Source organism: Bos grunniens, chromosome 9 (genome assembly GCF_055505025.1).
Source record: "Bos grunniens cultivar Pamir isolate PY7600 chromosome 9, Bosgru_T2T1.0, whole genome shotgun sequence".
Classification (NCBI taxonomy): Eukaryota; Metazoa; Chordata; class Mammalia; order Artiodactyla; family Bovidae; genus Bos; species Bos grunniens.
Window position 1 is genome coordinate 83796819 of NC_141173.1, and position 27204 is coordinate 83824022.

The 27204-nt window shown below is 40.3% G+C and overlaps 1 long non-coding RNA gene across 1 annotated transcript; it reads left to right on the forward strand.

Annotated features, from left to right (window-relative positions):
• The first annotated feature begins 14949 nt into the window (after positions 1–14949).
• LOC147366263 (uncharacterized) lies at positions 14950–22610 on the forward strand. Its single transcript, XR_015132452.1, has 2 exons — positions 14950–15085; positions 22434–22610. It is a non-coding gene; the product is annotated as an uncharacterized LOC147366263 (long non-coding RNA).
• The last annotated feature ends 4594 nt before the right edge of the window (positions 22611–27204 follow it).

Genomic DNA, 27204 nt, shown 5'->3' on the forward strand with positions numbered 1-27204 from the left:
TACAAGATGCTTGGGGCTGGTGCACTGAGATGACCCAGAGGGATGGTACAGGGAGGGAGGTGGGAGGGGGGTTCAGGATGGGGAACACGTGTACATCTGTGGCGTATTCATGTTGATAAAGGTTTTTGACAGTCTACTCACACTGTTATGATTCACTCTGTCCTGAAGGAACTTCATTTTTGATCTCATGAATTCTAGAAAACTAAGTCTCTCATAAAGAGTCACTTGGTGATATCTCTGCTTCCAAGTCTGAGATTAGGAGGCATAGTAACTGCAGATCCCAGAGCTCTAAATCAGTTTCCTGAGGCTTTCTCTAAATTCTTCAGTGCAAAGGCACCACCAAAACTGCAGGTCCCATGTCCTTTGGGTGAGGTCACTGGCAATGGTAAAAGAAGATGAGCCAGTGTGGGATACTGTGTCATCACCGGCCATTCATACAACCAACTTGGCATATGATCACTCTTCAACTCTTTGCCTCCTATACTATGTATCTGATCATTTTCGTATTGAAAATTGATGCCACAGAGAAGTAATTCATAAATCTGCCTTCCGCATCCTATTATTTCAAGTCAGGTCACCCCCACCACCACTGCTCTTGGGTCCTGGGACACAGAGTATTGACAAACCAGGTAAGGGTCCAGAGAGTCCAGTTTGTAACATCTGTGATACTATCACTTTAAAGCAACAAGGTAAAATTCTTTTATTAAATTTTGACAACACTCAAACAAACTGAATGCAATTCAAGGTGACACTTACTGTCAAGGAAATCTTGCCTCTTCAAGGAGAGTGTTTTTTCGACACTCTGTTCACATTAGAATCACCAGGGGAGCTCTTTTTAAAAATGTACTGAGAGGTTATGATTTAATTGGTCAGAGGTGGGCTGGCTATAATGAATCGTCACGGTTAAGAACCACCAACCTAAGGCAGTAAGTGGGAGCCTCCAGATTTCTAAAACCCCAGTGGCGCTCCCTGCATTGCAGTGATGACCTTTGTAGCTAATAATGTACAAATATGAAACAATCAAGTGAGTGAAGAAACACAGCTCAATTAGTACTGAAAATTAGGTAAGGAAGATCCATTCTACAGTTTAAATTCTCAGTCACAATTGTGTCCTGTTTACAGTTAGTTTTGATAAGTGAAATTGAGTGAAAATGCTCTGTTGTTAGTAGCTTCTATTGTGTTTTATTTCTTCTGATGAGGCACTTTCACTTTGCGAGTTTACCTTTTCCAAACTGACTTTCATAGAACTGAGTTATCCATCTGCCTGCTTCCCTGCTTTGATGTGTTTAAGGTAGGGGAAAATCCTTTTAAATGAATTTCAAGGCTATGTCAAAAACAGTTTAAAAGTTAGAAAAATATTGTCATAAAATTGCTCTAGTCAGTAGTGTTTTGAGATTTCACAGCAGTGCATTGAACACTTGAAAGTACTGCTCAGTTTGTATTTTGTGGTTCTTTGCAAGCTATTGACTTTCCAACGTAATCCTCTCAGAATCCTGGAGGAGCTGTGCTATTTTGTTTTTGCCATTTCTATATCCAGTTCCTCTGGTTCATTGCTAAGATGTGAAGTTTGGTTGCCCGCACACACTCAGGTCTCTATGTTCACCCACTTGCACACAAACACAATGGGCAGTCCACTTAGAACCCAGATACCATTGGCCAGCCTTGGCAGTCACTGAGTTCTCCCCAGGGGCAGATGGGGGGTGAGGGGACGGATTTGCTAATGAGCCTTCCAAACTCAGCCCTCTTGTCCTTAGAACTAATGAAAATACATGAAGACCAATCAAATAAGGCTATTCTGAACTTACCATTAAAAGAGTATCAGCCATCATCACCTGTGTTTTGGTAGAAACTCAAGGCAGGCAAAGGAGTAGGGATAGAAAAAAATGGAAGACTTCACATGTGCCTGTATTGGAGGCTGTCTGCACAGAGAAGCTGTAGGTGAAATAAGTATACATGCTCTGTGATTGGTTAGCTATAGGTGGGATAAGCATGTGATCTATGTGATCTATGATTGGTAGGGTACGTATCTGGCTTTCTCTGGATAGTCCTGAGTTGAACACGGCACTAAAAATTAGGAAAGCTGTCAATTATTTATCATGTCCTGGCCATTTGGGGCTAATTGTTATAGAAGTCATTGTTTAGCTTTATGGCCTATCACTAGAGCTAGAAATCTGGCTTCCTTCAAGTGTGACTTACAGCAGGCGTGGGCTTCCTGCATGGCTTACTGGTGATAAGGGGTTGGTTTTCCTAGGCAGGTTGCTGCAGGTTGTGGGTCAATGTTATGTTTTTGTCTGTGGTCTGGCCATTGTCTGCTTCTATATTCAGTCTCTCAGAACTAACAGAACGTGGGTTATGGGGACTGTTTAATCCTCTGTTTTCCAGTCTGTCCCACATCCTGACTGTATTGATTAGCCACAAATATACTGATAATTTTAGTTATTAAATATAACTTGTTTTTATATGCAGAATAACAAAGAAAGGTCCAGAAGTATCCTATTAGCTACCTATTTTATTTTATTTATTTATTTATTTTTTAATTTTTATTTTATTTTTAAACTTTACAATATTGTATTGGTTTTGCCAAATATCGAAATGAATCCACCACAGGTATACATGTGTTCCCCATCCTGAACCCTCCTCCCTCCTCCCTCCCCATACCATCCCTCTGGGTCATCCCAGTGCACCAGCCCCAAGCATCCAGTAGCTACATATTTTAGTACTCTTTCTATTGGTGGGTGATCCTAAACTTTGGTTTAAAAGGAAAAAAAGGGCCTGGTAGTAAAAGCTGCCCTACAACAGGATTTTCCTTTATTTGCTTAGTGCCATGCACTGTAGGAGCTTAATACATATTTAACAATAACTTGGAAATAAGAGGAAAGCAGCTATGGCAAAATCGAGATGCCTGGGCAGAATATTCTTGCTTCTTTGAATGCAAACCAGAGAGTACTTACAGCTCTTCATCAAGGGTTCTTTGTGGCCCCACTCTGCACCCTGGCTCTCTCCAGCTCCTTGAAGCACCACTTATCTGATGATGAAGAAGCCTGAACCACAATCAGCAACACTGGTTCCCTCAGGAGGAGTATCTCGTACCATCAGACTTGATTGCCCCTCCAGTTCAGCTCAAAAAGTTTGCAGCTGACAAGAACACGAGCCAACATGTATCTCAAATGTAAATCTCTGTCCAATTTCTTTTGTCCTTAGGATATCTGAATGTTGTAACAAATATTGTGCCTGTCAATCAGTTGTAGACACATGAAAGTACTGACTATACTGAGATTTAGTTTGTAATTGCACTTGAGATTAATTTAGCCAAAGAACAGTAACCGCCAACAGCACTAAACTTGAGGCTAAACACTTTTAAATACATTCTTCAGAGTAGTTCATGAGGTCATGTGATCCAGATGTTATTTCCATTTCTCAGAGGAGATTGTGAGCCTCTGTCAGGTCCAGGAGACCACAGCGGGAAAATGGCACAGCTTTTATTCCACGCACAAGGGATACTCGCTCCTGGTTACTCGTGTATGACTCAGATTCTCCGGAGAATCGCAACCAACAGGGAACTGGGAAAGCTGGGGGTATAATCCAGTTTGGGTCCAAAAGCCTGAGAATTGGGAATACTGGTTGTCCCAGCTTGGAGACCAAAGTTGCCTGCCTGCCCTTCTGATTTTTTTCAAGCCCCGAAAGGAGTGGATGATGCCAGTTTGGAACCAAAAGTGGGGTCTGAAAGCTCACTGATCCAAAGGTGATAAACATGTGAGTTTAGTGTAAAGGAAAGTTTGCTTTATTTTGGATGCCAGGGACACCTGTCCAAAGCCTGACACCGCCCCCTCCCCCACCCCCGGCCAATGACAATCAGGGGGCAAGAGCTTTTATAGACAGGAGGGGATTATAGACAGAAACAACACAGTCAGCTCTGACAGTCATCTTGAAATTGGTCATCGGTGGTCTGTCCCATATCATCTTGATTGTCTTAAGTACAGCTAGTCCTCAGTTCCAGGGTCTGTTTGTTCCCATTTCCTTGAGGCCAGTTCTTAGAATTGTGGCAGCTTATAAGTACAGTCTGATTATCATGTAGTTAACTTCTGCCACCTGAAAGGGGTTTCAGTATCTATAAGACAGCTCACAGGATATGGCTCAGAATATCATCTATAGCCCTTGAGAAGAAACTAAAAGTTCTTGACTTTGCTTATGGACTAAATTTTAATATCTGATTTCCTTTGACTGCTTTCCTTCATGTACTTTTTCACTTCTCTAATTAAAATTATTCTTTGGCTACAGTTTCTTCGCAGACAAAAGGCGGGTGGAGCACATTGAGAGGGGGTGATTGGCTGGGGTCAAGCCCAGAAGGACCACAGTGTACTGCTCCAATTCAAACTCACATGGGAGTATGGTCTTTACCCCATCTACCAGGTCAAATGCTAAATCTCTTCTAGAAACACTTTCACAGGCACCCAGAGATAATGTTTTACGGGTCATCAGGATATTCTGCAGATATCTTCTTTATGTAAAGGATATCTGCAGATATATCTTTATACAAAGGTACTCAGAAATTGTTTTCTGTTTATTCTGGCCCAGAATAACCAGGGTCACATGTTGCTGCTGCTGCTGCTAAGTCACTTCAGTCGTGTCTGACTCTGTGCAACCCCATAGATGGCGGCCCACCAGGCTCCGCCATCCCTGGGATTGTCCAGGCAAGAACACTGGAGTGGGTTGCCATTTCCTTCTCCAATGCATGAAAGTGAAAAATGAAAGTGAAGTCACTCAGTGTGACTGACTCTTCGGGACCCCATGGACTGCAGCCTACCAGGTGGACACCAGGTGGGCTTCCCAGGTGGCTCAGAGGGTAAGGAATTCACCTCCAGTGGAGACCTGGGTTCAATCCCTGGGTTGGGAAGATCCCCTGAGGAGGGCATGGTAACCAACTTCAGTATTCTTGCCTGGAAATTCCATGGACAGAGGAGCCTGGTGGGCTACAGTTCATAGGGTTGCAGTGAATTAGACATGACTGAAGTAATTTAGCACACATGCACACACACACACCAGGCAGGATTTATATGCTCATGTTGTCCAGCAAACCATCCTCGATTCCCCCAAAATAGTAACACAAATTGCATTATGATAGTGTTAGTCGCTCAGTCATGCCCGACTCTATGGTTTAGTCGATAAGTCATGTCTGATTCTTGGGACCCCACGGACTGTAGCCTGCCAGGCTCATCTGTCCATGGGATTCTCCAGGCAAGAATACTGGAGTAGGTTGCCCTTTCCTTCTCCAGGAGATCTTCCTGACCTAGGAATTGAACCTGGGTCTCTTGCATTGCAGGCAGACTCTTTACCAACTGAGCTATAAGGGAAGCCTGCATTATAATAATACAAGCATGTAACAGTCAATTCCCTTCTACAAAAGTTTACAGGCCACACCCTGTCTCAGGGAGCAAAGTCATGACATGTTTATCAACACTGCTGCCCAAACTGTCACTCAGGAGTCAACAGCACCACATTCTGCACCTTCACTTCAACTTTGTTCATTTCAGTTCAGTTCAGTCGCTCAGTCGTGTCCGACTCTTTGCGACCCCATGAATCACAGCACGACAGGCCTCCCTGTCCATCACCAACTCCCGGAGTTCACTCAAACTCATGTCAATCGAATCGGTGATGCCATCCAGCCATCTCATCCTCTGTCGTCCCCTTCTCCTCTTGCCCCCAATCCCTCCCAGCATCAGAGTCTTTTCCAATGAGTCAACTCTTCGCATGATGTGGCCAAAGTACTGGAGTTTCAGCTTTAGAATCATTCCTTCCAAAGAACACCCAGGACTCATCTCCTTTAGAATGGACTGGTTGGATCTCCTTGTAGTTAATTCAAAATCACTTCTTGCATTTGTTATTTTCAGTTCTCCTCCATCCATCTTATCAGTGTGATGTTTATATATGTTTTGATGTTATCAGTAAGAGATAAGGAATTTTTATTTTCTTAGCAGTTGACAGAAGCATTTATCATAAGGAGAAGAGGTCCACCAGTGCTCAGAAAATTATTTGAAATCCCAACTGTGGTCGAAACTAAGACTTTGGATGGCCTAAAGGTAAGAATTTGCCCTGCTGGAAGGAAGGAGTGGGAAATCGTTGTTTACACTGGACAGAGGAAGAACTAGAAAAAGACAGTTGTTTATAATTCCTTGTAACTTTCCTTCCACAAGTTAAGGCCTAAACTAACAAGATTCTTGGTGTGATGATGACTTTTGTGGGAACTGATGAAAGGAATATCTAAACTTTTGGTTCAGGTCTTGAAGGGGAAGTACTGATATAGGAAGTTGGACCTAGTTGTGTTAACTGGCCTTTTGTTTTCAGTATTCTGATGCTCTGACATCTGGGGTCTTTTGGACCCTCCTAGAATTAGTCAATTCCTAGAGACAGTCAACAACTCAGAGCTTCCCTGGTGACTCACACAGTAAAAAACCCACCTGCAATGTGGGAGACCTGGATCCGATCCCTGGATTGGGAAGATCCCCTGGAGGAGGGCATGGCAACCCATTCCAATATTCTTGCCTGGAGAATCCCCATGGACAGAGGAGCCTGGCAGGGTAGTGTCCACAGGGTCACAGTCAGATATGACCAAGCAACTAAGTACAGCACAGGAGCAGACTTTTAAAATGCAAACCAACCAAAGCAGAGCCCACAACCCCAGCCACCCTGATTATCAGACTCTCACACTCTGGGATACTATCCACCTGCTCTCTCACCCCAGTGTCAGTTACCAGACAACTAGAGATAGTTCCTAAGCCCCAGAGCCCACTGCAATTGTTCAACTAGCCAATCTTAAGCCTGCTTATCCTCCCTCACCTGTTCTTTCTTGCAGACACCCCAGTAAAGACCCTTGCTCACACGACCCCCACTCTGCCTCATGCTGACCTTAATGATTCCCCAAGCGGCCTCCATGGCTTCACATGACTCTTTCTCTTGGGAACTGAGAGTTACTATCTTTGCCATGGCAACCATCTCCTGACCTATGGACCTTTCTATATCTTTTCTATTAATGCACTATATAGGAAAAAGTCCAGAGGAAAATGCAAGGAAAAAAATATGTCAGAAGTTACTGACTTGGTGAGAAGGGCTCTCAAACACTCAAGGCTGGGGTTCAGTCAAATTTCCTTGTCTCTGAGGGTCAGAAAAGCCCCACTCTTGCTTCAGAAGGATATGTCTTTGCTTTAGTCTCAGCACTACCTACCTTCCTTCTCCTTTTACCTGCTATGAATTTGTATTTCAACAAATCAACCCATAGCAATTTTCTTTCATGACACCAGGGGTTCTCATATCTATATCAGAATCACATGGTAGGAAGAGATCTTAAAAGTGCATATTTTCAGCTTTGAACCAAAGCAAGGATCTCCAACCTATGTCCTTGGTCAAGTTTGATCTGAACTGAATGGTAAGTAAAGAATAGAATGCTTTTTCTTTTTAGGGAAATGTATCTTTTATGAAATAAGGACACAGTGTATAACCCAAACTTTATACAAGAGAGGAGGGAAAGACATGTGAAAAAAGTAGTATAGAAACATTCATTCTTTCTTAAGCTCTCTTAACTTCTAGCTAAACATTTAGGTTTTTAGAAATTCCCTTTACCCACACTCAGGAAGTTTAAAAAAGGTACTAATGAAAATTTAAAAGTAAGGGTACAGTGAACTCAGAATCCTAAAATCACTTAGAAATGTGGATAATTTAGAAGGCAGGTGTATATGATAGAAATTATTTTCAATTTCCACTTAAAAGAATGTATCAAAATCTAAAATAACGATATGCACAGTCTGTTCTTATTTCTGATCTATAAAAAAGATAAAAATAAGCAATTTAAAGTCAAATATAAGCTTTGGTCAATAAAAGACAGAGCTAGAAGTCCGTTGGACTATATGTGAGGATGCAACACACATTAACATATGCGTGTATGGGTGCACACATGCACACTCAATTTTTTTCTAATTTAAAGGTATGTTATCAATTTTTTGTGATCGGGATATTAAGCATGTATGAAAACAGTTTTAAGAAGAACTAAAAGTAATTTTAAACAATATTTAAGAATTTATACATTCCTAGATATTAAAATATTGAATCTACCTATTCATATATGTATTGGTTGCTCTTTTTGGAATCAATCTTTAATGGTAAGCCAGTGTAATAGACAGAGAAGGCAATGGCACCCCACTCCAGTACTCTTGCCTGGAGAATCCCATGGACGGAGGAGCCTGGTAGGCTACAGTCCTTCGGGTTGCAAAGAGTCAGACACGACTGAGCAACTTCACTTTCACTTTTCACTTTCATGCATTGGAGAAGGAAATGGCAACCCACTCCAGTATTCTTGCCTGGAGAATCCCAGGGATGGAGGAGCCTGGTGGGCTGCTGTCTATGAGGTCACACAGAGTCTGACACGACTGAAGCGACTTAGCAGCAGCAGCAGCAGTGTAATAGATGAATATACTTAGGCCTATTTTTATTTCTTATGCCAAAAAGAACTTCTGGGCCCATATTTGCATGCAAACAAACTATGTCATTCACATAGTAAAAATTAGAGATTTCATAGGCACTTGACCTAATTGTCAGCAAATGCCTCCGTATTAACCAATTGAAGGAGTCAAAGTAAGTCAAGAACTCAAGATTTTCATCTTTGTATTCTCAGCACTGGCAGTGTCTGTCATATCTTAACTATTAAATAGACGTTTTTAATAAATGAAACAGAATTAAGGATACAGCCATAATGATGGTCACTAAATGCTAAAGTTCCTCCAAAGATAAGCACTGATCAAATTAACATAAATTTCTCTAAGTGTGATACATTAGAGGAGGTTATTGTTCTCAAAAAGATATTCAAATCACATTCGGCTTGGTTTCTGGCCCTTGAAAATCATAGAAAATTATATGGCAAAATACTATACATTTACAAATAATATATGCCATGTTTTAGACTTTTTAAAAACACTTTTCGTTAAAACCTTAGCTTTATATATAAGAAACTAAGGTAAATAAACTAAGGTTTCTTAAATAAAGCAGAGTTGCTTCAAAGACATCTGAAGCAAATATGCAATTAGTGGAAAAACATTATCAGACTACAAATACAAAAAGGAAAACAGTCAGAAAATCAAAGTCTACACTGAAACAAGGATGTAGTTACCAAAGGAGGTGACAGCTTTCTAATCATGAAACTTCTCTGCTAGCCAATTCCATCTGGGATCATTACATTCCACCTTCCTGAATTTCTTCTGCCATTGCAACAATACAGATTCATTTCTTCTTTCTCTTTAAAAGATCACAGTTAGGGCTTGCTATCAGAGGGTATCCTGGCCTTCTCCTGGCAGGTAGATAGATTTCAGATGTAGGGAGGAAAAAAAAAAAACCTTTCCCTCTATTTTCAAATTCAGTAGCTGGGGCCTATGAATTAAAATGACAAAATACAGGTTAACAGAAGGAAAGACATACAACTTTTATTAACATTTGTTTAATTGTATGTGCACATGGGGTATCACAGTAAAGAAACAGAAACCAAAACAGACTCAGGGACTTGTATACTTTTTTAAAAAAGGTGGTGCCTTATGTAGATGTGACTAGATAAATGAAGGGGGGTTGGGCTTCCAGGGATGATGAATTGTGAGAAAATGACTAGGAAGTACATGGTGGTAGTGAATGGAAGATTATTTTCGTAAGGTTTGTTTATGCAGACTAATCTCAGTATGACTCTCCATTCTCAGTGATAAGGGTCTCCTTACCCCAGATGGTTGTGGGGAGGGTATTTAGATTCTGTTTTCAGGCAGACAGAACAGGGCAGTGAATTCTTCTTGTGTCTGATATTTCTCGACTGCCTTTAGCTGGAAAAAAAAAAACAAAAACTAATATGCCAAAATGGCATAATGTGGGGTAGCATATTATGGTCTCCTTCACAGAAATGGGTCAATAGCCACATATACTGGCTGAAGGCTGCTGAAAGTCATTGTCAGTTCTTTCTAAAATGTCCCTAAGACACCCAGGTAAAGAGCATCTTAAGAAACAATACTTTGGCCACCTGATGTGAAGAGCCAACACATTGGAAAAGACCCTGATGCTGGGAAAGATTGAGGACAGGAGGAGAACAGGCGACAGAGGATGAGATGGTTGGATGGAATCACCAACTCAACGCACATGATTTGAGTAAATCTGGGAGATGGTGAAGGACAGGGAAACCTGGCATGCGGCAGTCAATGGAGTCACAAAGAGTTGGACACGACTTAGCGACTGAACACCAACAGGACACATACAGGTGAGAGCAGGATGTGAAGAGGATGCTGAATAATGAAGCCAACTGCTAAGGCAAAGAGATTTTAATAAAAGGCCAAAATAGCTAGGGAATGAAACACTTTTCACAAAACCAATTACATTGTCTTCAATTGATATCATGTTGTGGGTAATTTAAATCACAGTTCCTTTCTAGATTCCTCTAAATCTAGCTTTGGATTTTTTAGCCTCTGGATTTATCCTTTACTTATTTATTTATTTACTTTTGTTTAATTATGTGTTTGATTTTGCCATTTTATTAGTGCGTGTGTGTGTGTTTGCATTTCCTAGCAATTCATTCCTAGACTTATGAGATTAAAAGGTCGAGAAATATAGCTTCAAAATATAGAATGGAGGCAAAGGATGTGTTTTTATCTTAATCATGAAAAAGGAATGGCACTTATTGTAATCAATATAATCAAAACAAATTATATCAAGTCAAAGAATGATTAGTTAGTGAATTCTGAGAGTTGTCTACACATGCAAAAATATTAATATGAAAATAAGCTATCCAGGTTCATGTAAATTACAACCCATGGAATGAAGAACATAACTGTTTGCCTAAAAACATCCTCATGGAGATCACCTAAGAAAACCATTTCATTTACAGGATGAGGATTCTGCAGCTCAGAAGTGTTACATTGACTTGCCCAAGGCTATATAATGAATTCTGGGCAAAGTCAGAACTAGACAAATGCAAAGTTTATTGGTTTCAAATATCCTGCCCTTTCTGCTGAAACAGTATCTTTGTTAAGGAAAAAGAAAAAAAAATACATATTTGTTTTGTATTTGGTTTTACATAAAAGAAAAAGCTTCCTTTCAGGACATGGGAGAGGTAAGGATGCTAAAACCATATTTCAGGTAACTTGAATAGTGAGTTGTTGATTATATTGATTACATGGCTTAAGGTTTTTTAGACCTCGTTCTACATTGATCTTGTCCTGTCCTTCCTCCATAAACAGCCTTATTTCCCCCAGACTTTCAAGAACTATGAAATGAAAAACACAGAAATACACATCAGTCAGTATATATTTTCGCATTTATTATCTGCTGCAAGAAAATCTTAAAGGAAAGTTGAACATGGGAGCCAAAATGGAATACTGTATCTCATCTTTTCCAAGTTATTAAGACACTTATTAAAGAATTAACTTCTAATTAATCTTCCTAATTTTGGTGTCAAAAAGTAAAGTTTTGGGTAATTCCCACAGTGGCTGAGCTCTGTTGAAAGAAGATCAACAAACTATTAAGATGGGGTTAAAGTTAATAGAGGCGAATTCAGCGGCAGAACCCAGAAAAATCAGACCTAATAGTTCAGATTGCTGATAACAGAGCTTCTGATTCTGTCACCTCCATCAGAAAGGTCACAGCAACTGTGCTGCTTCCAGACCTTTACAGACACCTAAAGCCCTCTAGCTGCTGGGAGAGAACCAATGAAACCATGAGTCAGTCTCTGCCTGGATCGTTAGCTTTTCTGATATTCACAACCTAATTTTCTCAACAACTGGGCTGCCAAACATTTATTTTCTCACAAGTTTAATGAAAACCATGCTGTTTACAGCTCACTAATATTGGACAGAAAATATTTCCTTGGGAAAAACAAAGTAAGAATTAGGATCGCCCAGAACTAATCAGGAAATTGTGTGGGGGAAAAGACAGGCTATAAAATTGTGGATCCAAGTTCAAGCACAAAGTGTGCTTTAGGCAGAAAAGTCTGACAAGCACCCTGCACTAAAATATAGTAAATGGGAATTTTTTTTTTTTTTTTTTTGCTGCCTTGTAAAACTGATCGGTTTAGCACTTATTAACAGCAGAGGCTAGCATGCCTGTAACAACACCCAAACGTTAACAGGATGTCAGATATTAATCATGTCAGAGTGCAGGCTTTCAGCCCAGTGGCAACAGGTCCTCTGAACCCTGGCCTGGTATTGCCTCCTTAGCAAGCAATGGTAGTAAATGCCCAGAAGCCTGGATCCTCCTCCACAGACCCCTAGGAGAAGGGACCCTTACTATTTAATTTTTTCACCAAAATAATAATCTCTACATTCACAAATAAAATGACATACATCACTTGAAAGCTCTGGGCATATTTAATTGTCTTTAGAATTATAAGGGGTGTCCCTGATGGCTCAAGCGATAAAGAATCTGCCTGCGATGCAGGAGACAATCCCTGGGTCAGAGATGTGGATTCAATCCCTGGGTCAGGAAGATCCTGATAGCTTATGGTGAATGATGTTGGATTCATGGTCTCCAAAGAAGAAGATTTAGCTTCGGGACCACGGACCAGGCTTGATCACTCAAGAGTTTTTGTGTAGCAGAGCTTTATTAAAGTATAAAAGGGGACAGCCTTGACAAACTCCTTTCCCGATTTGGAACCAGTCTGTTGTTCCATATCCAGTTCTAACTGTGGCTTCTTGACCTGCATACAGATTTCTCAGGAGGCAGGTTAGGTGGTCTGGTATTCCCGTCTCTTTAAGAATTTTCCAGTTTTTTGTGATCCATACAGTCAAAGGCTTTGGTGTAATCAAAACAGAAGATGTTTTTCTGGAACTCTTGCTTTTTCTATGATCCAACAGGTGTTGGCAATTTGAACTCTGATTTCTCTGCCTTTTCTAAATCCAGCTTGAACATCTGGAAGTTCAAGGTTCATGTACTATTGAAGTCTGGCTTGGAGAATTTTGAGCATTACTTTGCTAGCATGTGAGGTGAGTGCAATTGTGTGGTAATTTGAATATTCTTTGACACTGCCCTTCTTTGGGATCAAAATGAAAACTGATCTTATCCAGTCCTTTCCAGGATCTTTCCAGGGATCTTCAGACATTTTCAGGGAAACGACTACATCAAGGCTGTATATTGTCACCCTGCTTATTTAACTTATATGCAGAGTACATCATGAAAAACGCTGGGCTGGATGAAGCACAAGCTGGAATCAAGATTGCCAGGAGAAATATCAATAACCTCAGATGTGCAGATGACACCACCCTTATGGCAGAAAGTCAAGAAGAACTAAAGAGCCTCTTGAGCAAAGTGAAAAAGGAGAGTGAAAAAGCTGGCTTAAAACTCAACATTCAAAAAATGAAGATCATGGCATTCAGTCCCATCACTTCATAGCAAATAGATGGGAAACAACGGAAAAAGTGAGAGACTTTTGGGGGGCTCCAAAACCACTGCAGATGGTGACTGCAGCCATGAAGTTAAAAGATGCTTGCTCCTTGGGAGAAAAGCTATGACCAACCTAGACAGCATATTAAAAACAGAGACATTACTTTGTCAACAAAGGTCCATCTAGTCAATGCTATTTTTCCAGTTGTCATGTATGGATGTGAGAGTTGGACTATAAAGAAAGCTGAACACTGAAGAATGGATGCTTTTGAACTGTGGTGTTGGAGAAGACTCTTGAGAGTCCCATGGACTGCAAAGAGATCCAATCAGTCTATCCTAAAGGAAATCACTCCCAAATATTCATTGGAAGGCCTGATGCTAAAGCTGAAACTCCCATACTTTGGCCACCTGATGTGAAGAACTGACTCATTGGAAAATACCCTGAAGTTGGGAAAGATTGAAGGCAGGAGGAAAAGGGGACAACAGAGGATGAGATGGTTGGATGGCATCACCGAACTCAATGGACATGAGTTTGAGCAAACCCCGGGAGTTGATGATGGACAGGAAAGCCTGTCATGCTGCAGTCCATGGGGTTGCAATGAGTAGGACCTGACTGAGTGAAGCGAACTGGGAAGGGGACAGAGAAAGCTTCTGTTATAGACATCAGACATAGACATCAGAAGAGGGATGGAGAGTGCCCCTCTTGCTAGTCTTAGAAAAAGAGTTATATACTTTTTCAGTTGGTTATTACAGTAAATCAAAAGAATGTCTCAAGGTTGTAGACCCACTCCCACAATATACATTTTAAGATAACAGGATTAGGACTAACAATAAAAAAAATCTTACCAGATGCACTCTCATAATATACATTTTAAGATGACAGGATTAGTCAGAAGTTTGTCCTCAAGCAGGATACATTGTTGTCATATAATCATTGGCACAGAGTCTAAGGGAAAACATATCCTTGAGCAAGATGAGTTGTTTTGTTGTGCATCAGCTCTGGGCTTAGAGAAAAAACATTTGTTCTTTTCTCCTCCTTGGGAACTCCAGACCCCTATCTCCTCAAGAGCCCCAGACCAACTTCTCCCCCTCCCCCTCTTCCTCCTCCAGGACCCTGGACTTCTTATCAACCTGCCTAGGAATTTCTTCTCTCAATCCCCTGGAGGAGGAAATGGCAACTCACTCCAGTATTCTTGCCTGGGAAATACCATGGACAGAGGAGTCTGGTGGTTGAAATACCATCTTTGGTGTTGCCTTTCCTATTACTTTTTCCTTCAGTCATCCATATTACCAATTCCAAAGCCTAAATATCTCTGGAATCTCTCCTTTTTATCATCTCCACAATGCCAATGATTTTAGTCCAATCCACCCTTATCTTTTACCTAGAACACTGACTTGTCTCTTTGCTTTCATTCTTATACCTTATGTCTGTGTTAGCAAAAGCTGCAGTGAGCACTCAGTGGCTTACAGCAAAAGGCATTTGTTTTGCTCACTTGAGGCGTGTGGGTTGGCTGAGTTCAGCTCTGTCTGTGTCTCTTTATGGGACCAGTGGCTGCAGAAGCACGTTCTTTTCATAACTGATGTGGAGGCCAGAGGCCAAGACAAATCATGCCTGCACCTCTAAAGCTTCTGATCCAGGCACACACGCTAACATTTCATTGGCCAAAGCAAGTCACAGGGCCACCCTACGATCCAGCAGGTGAGTCTAATGATTGTTTCTGCTGCTAAAATGTAAGCTTCATGATTATAGAAACATTGTTTAGTGTAGGGATATGTTATGTTCCTACCATCCCTGTGTGTGTATGTATTTGGATTTATCGATATTAATAGTTGTGTACTTCTGTTAATGATCTCCCCTACTCATTCTGCCCCTTCAACACTTCTTTGCTTAGCAAAACAGAAAGAGTTTTGGACAGTTTAATTCTCAGTTCTGCCATTTAGTAGCTGTATGGGTTAATGACTTAATCTTGCTGAGACTTACCTATAAATTAGAGATGATAATTTTTACTTTGCGAGGTTGGGGGACTTAAATTAGCCATGCATGAACAAACACTCAGGCTGTTGTTCCCTTTTCTATGCCAATCCTCAAGCCTAGTCACCAAGCCTGACTGGTCCTATTTCTACTGAACATTTTCACCCAGATTTGCTGATAGCCATACACAGCTCCAATCAAACCTGTCAACTTTCTATCAAAACTGTCAACTCATCCTTGTTGTCTACTTCAGCTAGTTTTTCAACAGGTTTAGGTTAAAAATCTGGAAATTATTGCCCACTAAGCCTCCTCTGTCCCAATCTTGCCCCAGCAGCCTACCCACCAGCTCTCTGTGGTCATTCCCAGTTTCTCTCTACTGACCCTGACATTACCTCCCTTGAGATGTCTCCTGGGCTTTGCCAGTTATCCAGGCTCTGACCACTACAGTCAAGCACTTCATTCTACCATATTTATTCACATAGCGTAGGTTTCCAATCAAGTCTTCAAGGATATGCAAAGTGCAGTAGCTGACAAAGCAGTATGTGAATCATACTGACATTTTTAGTTTTTAAAACCTGTGTCTATACAAAAGAAAAAGATTGAATCCAGAAAGAATACAAGAAAACATAGGTGCTAGGATTCCCAAAGTATCTATTTTCCTTTTTTAATACTTGTTCTATGTTTCTTGGCTTTATATGACAAAAAAGGCACTATTTTTAGAAGTAATAAAAAGACTTATTTTATAAATCTAAGTTACCACCCAAAAACAAATATTCTATGACACTTTTTTTCTAAAAAAGATCCAAGTACTTAATCCTGGCATTCAGATCTTTCATGCATGAAAAATCTTAACATGCTTTGGCTTCAGATTATTTTTCTGGCCTTGTCTCTCACCACTTTCCTTTATATTCTGCCATATTACAATCAAACCGCACTCTATTTCTCTCTCCACATAGAGCTGAGATGACCCCCCATTCCCATAAGTCTTTGACAAGACTCCTCAATTTTCACAAAGTCACAGCAGTATTACTCTGTTTTGTGCCCTCTTTAACACTTTAATGAACTCTCAATCAAGGACCCAGTTTATTTGCACTTTAAGCACTCATGAGGAAATACAGCTTCAAGCATCTGCTCTTTAACTTCTATTAAGAGCCCAAAGAAGAAAAGTATTACCCTCCACAATCCTATCTGTTAGGAATCTGTTAAATCTCTATTTAATTCACAACAACCTTAAAGCAGGGCATGGATAGATCTAATTCTAAAAGATGTTAATAAAAAGTAGATATCTAGTATGTATTGTGAAAAGAGTGGGGGAAAGAGTCACACAATAGCAACACCTACACAAAACCCACTGTGATTGCCCATTCACTTTCTTCCTCCTCCCCTAAAAGCCTGAGATTCCTTGAGACACCTCATCTGTCTTCCACGTCTGCTCTCTATTGCTTTTTAAAATCCTCTTTATTTTCCTGAGAGCTAAATGCAGCTCACACTCACGTTGCTTGTCCTACTCAGTAAGTCAGAAGCCTGATACATAAGCCTGCACTGTGGTGGTCCCTGGACCCCAGCGCAAAAAAGAATTATGAAAGCACCCTTCAGACAAAACAAGGCTCCTCCTAGAAGAAAATTCTTTTAGCTAAGAAAATACGGTTTTTCCATAGTAGTGTTCATCCTTTAAAGCTTGATTCACCGCTGTGCCTAAATAGAATAAAATAGTAAGTTAAATAATACACTCTGTAAAATTATGTTAAGAATTTTTTTACTGCATAAACTACACTGTGGAGTAGAGACACCTGTACCTAACTTGGCACCTACTTAAATATGACTTTAAGCTCTCTTGGTTATTGTACATAACAATTCTCCAAAAATAACATTAAAACCTTCTGGGCAAAATTGCATAGCAAGAGGTCATGGCCCTGAGACATGATGAAAGTGCATGTGTATGAGTCATAGACATTAAGATTCTTCCTCCCCTGCTCAGTTCTTTAGATGTTATTATCTGCTAGATTTAAAGAAGACAAAAGGCAATTTTACTTCAAATGCCATCCTTATTTTTGCTTTAAAATGTACAAGCCTGCTTGACATTGCAAAATTGTATACAGCAATATGACATTTGTTTTGAAGAATTAGAATCCTAAAATTGTTTTTATGGTTTAAACAAGGTATTTTATCTGCAGTGATGTAATTCCATGTCAGAATTTTACTTACATGCACTGGCTCCAGACTCAAGTAATTGGAACAGGATTTTCATGAGCAGAAGTGAGCTCAGAGCAAACGAATATTTTACTCTTCAAATTCACGGACAATAAATTGTTACAGTTCTTAGTTCCTTGCCAAATAAATAAATAAATAGATCCTAACACTATTCACACTGATACTACAAAATATTCCCAAGGAACAGACGACAGAAATCTATCCATTATGGTAATAGAGCCAACCATAGGAAAATTGCTAAGGAAAATTGCATCTGGATAAGTTGTCCCAGATGGTGTCTTACGATGAGCAGCCTGCCCTCTCTAGCACAAAATTACGGTCACGAGTCCTCCATCCCAGAGAGAGTGTGTATGTGTGGCATAATAGTGTTAGGAAGCTTTGCAAAGCCATATGGCTCCATTTCTGTGCATCTACCTCATTATCATTCACTTCAATATTCTCCATCACCCTGACATGATCTATAATACACAGGTAAGAGCTAATGGTAGCCAAACTGAGTCCAGGAGCCTTCTAATTAGAATTCATGTGAATTCTCCTATATTCATACATTGCAAAGTCTAGTACAATGGAAAGCTCATGAAGTGGTGTTTGCAATTATAGCTTTCAACCCCCAAGCCAGAGAGTTCCCCTCAATACACTCAGTCAGCTCTACTGATGGGGGTTCTGTGTGAGTGACATTTCATGCCTTCAAATCAAATGGCCCTTGCAGAAGTCTGAGTAAAAACATAATGTAATAAAATTGGATTTTGACTTCTGCTTTCAACATGGTAACATTACATAACTTGAATAACTTTTCTGATGAAGACAAATTATTTCTTTGGAATTATTTTAAATGCACTGCTGAGGTAGCTCACACACACAAAAAATGAGGAACTCAAAGGCCTCAAATATCATGTGGGCAGTTAACCTAGGAGGTAAGTAAATATCAAGACTGGCTTTTGATCCAAGGATTTTTGCTGAACTATGAATAACTTGAGTTTCTGATGTATTCACTTAATACATGGGAACAGTGGAAAAATCCCAAGGCCTGCTGAAAATAGAAAACCTTACAGGAGACCCTCATAAAGTGAGGACCCTTAATGATACTAAAGGGAAAAGTAAGGAACTTTGCCTGTCTTGAATTTGACACTAGTTGAAGAGAGAAAAATCTACTCTGAGAATTTGAAATCTCAACCTGGTCCTCAATTGGGTTTTGGCCCAAATTCATACTTTGTGGTCCAAAAACCCTAAGTTAAGAAATAAATTTAAGTTGATTTTAAGTTAGATGTGTCGTATGGAAGAGAATAAAATAAATGTCAACCCTCTTTGATAGTATCAGCTTCAACCATTTTTTAAAATTTATTTTTGGCTACATCAGGTCTTCATTGCGAGGTGTGGGCTCCTCTCTAGTTGTGGCGCGTGAGCTCAGTAAATGCAGCATGTGGGCTTAGTTGCCTCATGGTATGTGGGATCTTAGCTCCTCCACCAGGGATTGAATTCACATCCTCTGCATTGGAAGGTGGATTCTTAACACTGGACCACCAAGGAAGTCCGTGTCAGCTTCAACCTTAACCGAAACTTTGACACAGATATAGACCAAGAAAATAAATAGTTCACAGCACAAAATTCAACAATTCACAAGAATAAGGCACCGTAAGAGAAAAACCACAGAAACAGATTTAAAATAATGTCAGAATTAGAATTATCAAATAAAGGGTGCTAAACTGTTATGCATAATACACTTAACTAAATTTTGAAAATAAGAAGCTTAAAAGCATGAGCAAACAGCAAGCATGATAGAGATTTATCTGGTTTGATGAACCAAATAAAACTATGTTTAGATAATATATCTCAAATAAACCAAATCAAATTATATTCAGATAAAAACCAAACAAGTAAAAATAATGAAGTTAAGAATTTGAGATCAAACAGCAGATGAGATGCATGTTCATAAAGAATCAGAGAAGTGGAACATAACTATGAAGAAATTAGGTGTAAAATATGAAAAAATCTAGAGAAAAGAGTGATAAGAATTCTCATAATGCCTAATCAGAAATTCAGAAAAAGGTAAAGAATTGAAAACAGATGATATTTGAAGGTAAAATGGTTAAGAACTTACAAGAACATTGTAAGATCTTTAGATCCAAGAGGGTGATACATCTCAAATAAGACAAATAAAAACAAATTTAATTTTAGACACATATTAGAGAGACTGAAGAATGAGAAAGAAAAAATATATTTAAAAGCTTCCAAGGAGAAAGAGCTGATTACTTCAGAGGAATGACGATTGGACTGATTGCTGACCTCATATCTTAAGGAACAGATGTCAGCAGACTGCAAAAAACATCCTGACAGAAAATCACTGTCAACCTGAATTTCTATCATGAAAAGCTGTCTTTCAAGAGCAAATAGGAAACCTGGGAAGCCCCTGCGACTCAGTGGTAAAGAATCTATCTGCCAATGCAGGAGACACTGGAGACTCGGATTCGATCTCTGGGTGGAGAAGATTGCCTGGAGTAGGAAACAGCAACCCACTCCAGGATTCTTTTCAGGAGAATTCCATGGACAGAGGAGCCTGGTGAGCTACAGTCCGTGGGGTGACAAAGAGTCAGTCATGACTGAGCAGGTTAGCACACATGCATAGAGGAAACAAAGACACTGTCAGACAAAGCAAACAGTTCAGTGTGTTTATCACTTAAAGATCTAAAGTGATTTCTAAGGAATCTGTGCATTTCATATGGAGAAGGCGATGGCACCCCACTCCAGTACTCTTGCCTAGAAAATCCCATGGACGGAGGAGCCTGCTAGGCTGCAGTCCATGGGATTGCAAAGAGTCGGACACGACTGAGTGACTTCCTTTTCACTTTTCACTTTCATGCATTGGAGAAGGAAATGGCAACCCACTCCAGTGTTCTTGCCTGGAGAATCCCAGGGACGGGGGAGCCTGGTGGGCTGCCGTCTATGGGGTCGCACAGAGTCGGACACGACTGAAGCAACTTAGCAGCAGCAGTATGCATTTCATAAAGAAGAAAAGCCATTCCAGATGGAAGGTTTGATGTGCAAAAAAGAATGCTATGCAAAGACATTGATAAATACGTGAGTAAAAGTAAGCAACCAATGACTGCTTAAAACTATGAAGTTAATGTCCAGTTTGTGGGGACATATAAGAGAAAACTGAAATACTCCCTAACAGTAATAGATATTTCTGTCCTGGTATTGGCTTTAGACTTAGACCCTGATGGTTAATTCTTCTGGTCCAGCAAACATGTGCCTAAAAATATTGGTTAATTTAATTTTATATGATTTTGGTGATTAAGGGGAAAAAAATGATGGAATGTGTATGTTAAAGACAGCCCTGAATAGATTGACCTTCACCTAGACAGGGGAAATGTTTTACCTGTGGTTCAAGGAAATTATTCTAGCTCCCTTTTAAACTGAAGCTTTATTCCTGTCCTTCCCAACAGCAAACTTCGCTAATTCAAAAAACACCAAGAGGACTGGTCTTGTATTTCTTAAATCAGGGCAGGGAACAAAATATCACTCTTGCTGCACTCACCCAACCGTTTGGCCAGGATGGAGCTAACTGGTTAATGAGGCAGCTCTTTGCTGAAGGCCCAACTGCCATCTCACAATCTTCTCAGGTGCTGCAGGCAGTCATCACCAAAATCAATCAGAACTAACATTTGACATCAAACCTGGTTGCCTTTCTGAACATAAGACTGCTGACTTTATCCTGCATGGAAAATGGTCTGTGATTCTTACTTGTTTCTTCAGTTGTTAGGGAGAGAAATGCACTTTTTTAATCTCAGAAATATTCTTTCACCCCTGGTTGCAGTCAGAGGTTAAAACAAGCTTATCAAGTAATAATACTGGCTTAAAGTTTCACACTGCCTTACGCACATAGTCAGACTTCTAGATATACACATTCTATATTTGTTTATAAATAATTGTACAAGAATGATGTGTTTGCCACAGAACAGAAAGGTCTCATATTTTTATATTGCTTTACAGTTGTCAAAGCACATATCCATACGTATTTTGTTCCAAACAAATATGCACAGAGTAACGCCATGTGACAGGCATTGTGCTGGATACTGGGGTCACAAGTTCTTGCCCACGTGAGCTTACAGCTTAGAAGGGGGAAGCAAACACAGAAACAGATGGTGTGAACAGAGGATGCCACCTTCTGTAACGAAATAGAAGGGACGGCATGATGCAGTGATTAAATATGCGGACCTTGGACCAGGAAAATCTGAATTCCTGTATCCACTCTATCATTTATTGGCTGTATATTAGTTAGGGATCTTCAGAGAAACAGAACCAATAGGATGAGGATGAGTGTATATATATATATTATATATATATATATAGAGAGAGAGAGAGAGACAGAAAGATATTTTAAGGAATTGTCTCACATGATGATAGGGGTGGCTGGCAAGTCTGAAATTGAAATTCTGGCAGGCATTGATGTTGCAGTCTTAAGTTCAAAAGCAGTATGGAGACAGAATTCTTCTCATGAGGAGCCCTCAGTCTTCCTCTTAAGGCCTTCAGCTGATTTGATTATGCCCACCCATGTGATGGGGTTTCCCAGGTGGCACTAGCGGTAAAGAACCCACCTACCAATGCAGGAGACATAAGAGACATGGGTTCAATTCCTGGGTCAGGAAGTCCTCTGGAGGAGGGCATGGCAACCCACTCTAGTATTCTTGCCTGGAAAATCCCATAGACAGAGGAACCCGGCAGGCTACAGTCCATGGGGTTGCAAAGAGTCAGACATGACTGAAGCAACTGAGCACACACGCATGCCCACGTGAGGGAGGGTACTATGCTTCACTTGAAGTCTAATAGTTTATATGCTAATCACATTGTTTTCCTCTCTTCACAGCCAATGTGCATGAAGCTTCCTCTGCCTGGAGCACTTAAATCAGACTCTGCCTGAACTAGCTAACTCCATATGTGAGATGGACTATAATTTATGTTGAACCAGGAAAAATCAGAAATATTTGACATACAAAAATCAGCAATTGTATACGGCTCAGCTTAATAAAATATGTTATCAATACTTTGTAGCACTATCAGTGGGATGTCCAGGTGGCACTAGTGGTAAAGAACTGGCCTGCCAATGCAGGACACATGAGACATGGGTTCAGTCTCTGAGTGAGGAAGATCCCCCGGAAGAGGGCATGGCAACCCACTCCAGTGTTCTTGTCTGGAGGATCCCATGGACAGAGGAGCCTGGTGGGCTACAGTCCATGGGGTCACAAATTGTCAGACACGACTAAGGCAACTTAGCACTTGGCACTTAGCACTGTGTGCACACACAGTGTAGTTTAAAAAGAAACCACAGGCCAACATTAAAAAATAATTCAAAGGAAATAAGGGAATTAAATTTTTAATCCAAAAATGAAATCTCTAAAATTCCTTTTCTTCTTCTTTTTCTCTCAATACACACACACAAACACACAGACACATAGCTAGAAAATTGTGTTCATGTGTGTGTATGCAAAAGAGTTGGACAGGACTTGGCAAAAAAAAAAACAAAAATAAATATTTCTGTATAAAGAACCCATACATATGTGTATGTATTTCTGTATCACATGGACCTCTAGGCCAGTAGCTCAGTCTGTTCCTCTGACTGGGCCTTGGCTCAGCACTCTCATCTTTCTTTTTTCTCCCCTCTCACCTTCTGGATTTATTCTTTTGCTTTCCCATAAGTAGTTGCCCTTTCTGATGTAAACAATTCAAACTTGTTGTGCTTACTTAATAAAGGTGCAGCCCAGCAAAGACAAAGGTTCTGTAATGGAGGAAATTAATTAAGTTACACATTAACCTTTTTTCGTAGTCACAGCATGCTATGCATACATAATCTATTTCTGAATTCCATTACTATTTTATATGCTTACATTGTGTGCTCTACAACTAAAGTCACTTTATTAAACACAAATTTTTTTAAACGAACTTAAACTTTTACAAATTAGTTTGTCGCACCACTATGTTTTTTAACAAATAATGCTTTTTATAAATAAAACAAAACAAAAGCATGTCAAGATTCCCTAGGTCTCAAACTGCACCAGAGGTATCTTCAACTGACAAATTGCTGAACACTCCCTTCAGCTGCGCTGAAGGGTGGTGGGGGGTGACCAGAAACTATTTTCATATTTCCTTGTGCAAAGCCAGAAGGTTCTAATTTGTTTTTATTTTGCAGCTTGACCCTGATGTGATAAAACTTTCTAAGCTCAGAAAATGAGTAGCCCTTCCAAATTCTCCTACTGGCCTCCTCATGGCTTTAGGGTTAAAAAGGAATATTTAGAAGGAAGAAAGTATTTAGAGCTCTGGGGACTGAGGTAAGCAGAGGCGAAGGAGAAGCACTTATAAATATAAGGTAATAAATGGGAAACGAGAGTCAAACCGTTTGGTTACTGGAGAGCAGCCTTTGGCATCAGGCTCTACGAAGGCTTCCTGGAAAACAGAATTTCAAGTTCTCAGCTTATCTTACAAGGTAGTATTCTCCTTGGAATGATGGTCACCTATTTGCTGAAGAAATCTGAATTTCAGGCATGTCTGGTAGCTCAGTGGTAAAGAATCTGCCTGCCAATGCAGGAGACATGGGTTTGATCCCCCGTCCAGGAAGATCCCACATGCCTTGGAGCAGCTAAGCCCATGCGCCACAACTACTGAGGCTGTGCTTTACAGACCATGAGCTGCAAAGGCTGAAACCTGCGTGCCCAAGAACCCATGCTCCACAACAAGGGAAGCCGCTGCAGTGAGAAGCCCATGCGCCACAACTGGAGATCAGCCCCACCCACTGCAACGAGAGAAAAGCCCACACAGAGCAACGACGACCCAGCTCGGCCCAAAATAAATAAAACTCCATTAAAAAAGAAATCTGACTTTCTCCTCCTTAAAAACATATGCAACCATATCACATGACTACTTATGTCTCTGATTTTTATTCCCTCAATGAATATATTCGAAAATTTTACAATGGTTTTTGTGGACTTTTTGTGGTTGTACTTAAATTCGTACATCGCAATCATTCCAGAAAGTCTGGTTGTATATATTAGCAAATATTGTACATAATCATGTAAAAAAGATCAAGACAGATGGCCTTTCACTCATAGAAAACCATATTATGTCTTAGTTCTAGTCTGTCTCCAGTAATAAGACATGTTCATATGAAAACAGAAAATAAAAGTATAACAGGCTTAATAGATTATCTGTGCATATTTATCTAAATGTAAAAAAAATGTATCTAAATATGCAAGTATCATATTATTACAACAGTGTTTCACTGAATTTTTAAATTCAGAAATGATACATTTTGAGGGTAATCTTTCCATCCATTTTCTGGCAGGAATTCCATAGAGCTGTAGGGAAGAAAAACAACATTTTCCTCAACCCTCTTAGAGGCCCTGGCTGGGACTGAAAATTAAATTGACAAAGCTAGGTTAACAGGAGAAAAGCATACAAGCTTTATTGCATCTTTATATATATATATATATAGAAGTCTTCGCAAGAGAATGAAGACCTGGAAAAGTGACCACAGCAGGAAACTTTTATACCTTTTAGACATGGAAACAATACATTGGTGAAGAATTGACAAGGCTAAGGGGTTTGAGCTGGGGTAGTGAATGATTGGAGAAGGAAATGGCAACCCACTCCAGGATTCTTGCCTGGAGAATCCCAGGGATGGGGAAGCCTGGTGGGCAGCCATCTATGGGGTCGCACAGAGTCGGACACGACTGAAGCGACTTAGCAGCAGCAGTAGCAGCAGTGAGTGATTAAGGGCTTCCCAGGTGGCGCTACTGCTAAAGAACCCACCTGCCAATGCAGGAGACATAAGAGACAAGTGTTCAATCTCTTGGACATGACTGAAGCGACTTAGCACATAGCACATAGTGAATGGTGGAGAAGAAACTAAGGTTTAGTTTAATGAGGTTTATTTTAATGGATTTCTTGGCCCCAAATTCCCCATCTCTGGTGACAACCATGTCTGAACTGACTGAAACACAAGTACAATTAGATGACTGCTGAAAGAAGTAGAGAGGAGGTAACAGGAATCAGATAAAAATCTCAAGATTGAAGGGTCACCTGGCCTCTTGCTTTACCAAAACTGTTATTCTAAATATTGCTGGAGAAAAACAACTTGTTCGGCTACATTAGAGAACTTATATTTGAATAAGAGATAAAACTTGATAAAGTTCCAAATTATTAATATGGTAGGCATAGTAACAGTTTAAAATGGACTGTTTCTTACAGGTCCTGGGGCACCCTAGACCGCTCACCCCACCCCTCTTTAACAGTTTATGAGGCTGGCAGGCTGGTGCTTCAAGTTTCATCATGACAACTCTCAGTTAGGTCAGTTCAGTTCAGTCGCTCAGTCGTGTCCGACTCTTTGCAACCCCATGAATCGCAGCACACCAGGCCTCCCTGCCCATCACCAACTCCCAGAGTTCACTCAGACTCACGTCCATCGAGTCAGTGATGCCATCCAGCCATCTCATCCTCTGTCATCCCCTTCTCCTCCTGCCCCCCATCCCTCCCAGCATCAGAGTCTTTTCCAATGAGTCAACTCTTCGCATGAGGTGGCCAAAGTCCTGGAGTTTCAGCTTTAGCATCATTCCTTCCAAAGAAATCCCAGGGCTGATCTCCTTCAGAATGGACTGGTTGGATCTCCTTGCAGTCCAAGGGACTCTCAAGAGTCTTTTCCAACACATAACAACTCTATCCCTCTTAAAATAGATACAACACACAGGAGAGATATTATATGGTCCATATTTGTCCAGTAGACATGTCTGTGAGTAAGGAGCTCCCCAAGGTCAGGGATGTTGTCTTCACTTTTAGAATTCAGAGGCAGGCAAGATGCATGGCGAAAGAACATCATGTACAACTCACTGTAGAATATATAAATGAACTAGTTCCAATCAGCCCCACTGTGAATTAATTTACCTTATCTCTGACATTCAGCAACCTATCTGGGAGCTAGTTGTGGTGAGAAATAGAGAGGAAACATAAACAGGCAATGCACAGGGCTTAGGGAAATATCAAAACAACAGCAACAACAACAATACAGGATTGAGTAGATGGTCCTGGCAAGCCGACAGACAACAGAGGCAGAGGATTTGGGAAAATAAATAAGGCTAGGATTCATCTCAATTTCTCTTTCTTGACTAAGTGATTTGGGTCAAGTTTCTTAGCTTTCTTAGTCTCAGTTTCTATTATAAAAATAATAGAATTATGTAAATTAAAGATCAGTTCAGTTCAGTCGCTCAGTCCTGTCCGATTCCTTGTAGCCCCATGACCTGCAGCACTCCAGGCTTCCCTGTCCGTCACCAACTCCTGGAGCTTGCTAAAACTCATGTGCATCGAGTCAGTGATGCCATCCAACCATCTCATCCTCTAGTTTACATGATTTATAATAATTATCTAGTTATCTTCAACATTGTTAGTGTCAATTAGGACAATAATCACTTGCAGGAAAGAGATTTTTTGAATGATGGTAGAAGGAAAACAGAGAAATTTCCTCTTTTATAATGTTATATGGGGATGGCCCATATTTGCAAAGATACTTTCTCCCTAAAAATGATGGTCTTTTAACATGTAAAGTTAAGTGTGTGCATTCTCAGTCATGTATGACTCTTTGCAATGCTATGAAC